The 494-nt window shown below is 47.4% G+C and overlaps 1 pseudogene; it reads left to right on the forward strand.

The window, feature by feature from the left end:
* LOC110281590 (LEAF RUST 10 DISEASE-RESISTANCE LOCUS RECEPTOR-LIKE PROTEIN KINASE-like 2.4) overlaps positions 1-494 on the forward strand; it is a 22074-nt pseudogene that overhangs the window by 12352 nt on the left and 9228 nt on the right.

The following is a 494-nucleotide window of genomic DNA, read 5'->3' on the forward strand; positions in this document are numbered from 1 at the left end:
GAGTCGTACCACCGTAATATCATTGACTTATGACTCGAGCATAAGGATTTGAATATTAGGGTGTTATATTATGGTATCAGAGCAGTTTGTCCTCGTGAGCCTGAGGGATGGAACTGCTTATGCTTCAATGCAAACTCTGAGTTTGTGCCTGTGCTAGTTAGGGTATCTAACTGATACATCTAGCATGAAGTCCATGAGTGTACCTTTGGTACTTTGAAGAACTATACTACCGATATTGAGACTGATCAACTTGATATCGATTGTTTGGTGTGTATAGGAACCAGATGGCACCTCGTGGACCCGGTCGGGGACGTGAGAGAGATCGTGCTAGCACGCAGGAACCGGAAGTCAACCCGAATAACCCGGTAAACCTTATGGCGGCGTTGGAGAATATGGCTGCTGCTATGCAAGCCACTGCGGAGGCTCTTGGGCAACAGATAAACAATAATGGCAATGGCGGAAGGGAAGCTCAGGGCCCGATGACACTGGCAACT

Source organism: Arachis duranensis, chromosome 5 (assembly GCF_000817695.3).
Source record: "Arachis duranensis cultivar V14167 chromosome 5, aradu.V14167.gnm2.J7QH, whole genome shotgun sequence".
NCBI lineage: Eukaryota > Viridiplantae > Streptophyta > Magnoliopsida > Fabales > Fabaceae > Arachis > Arachis duranensis.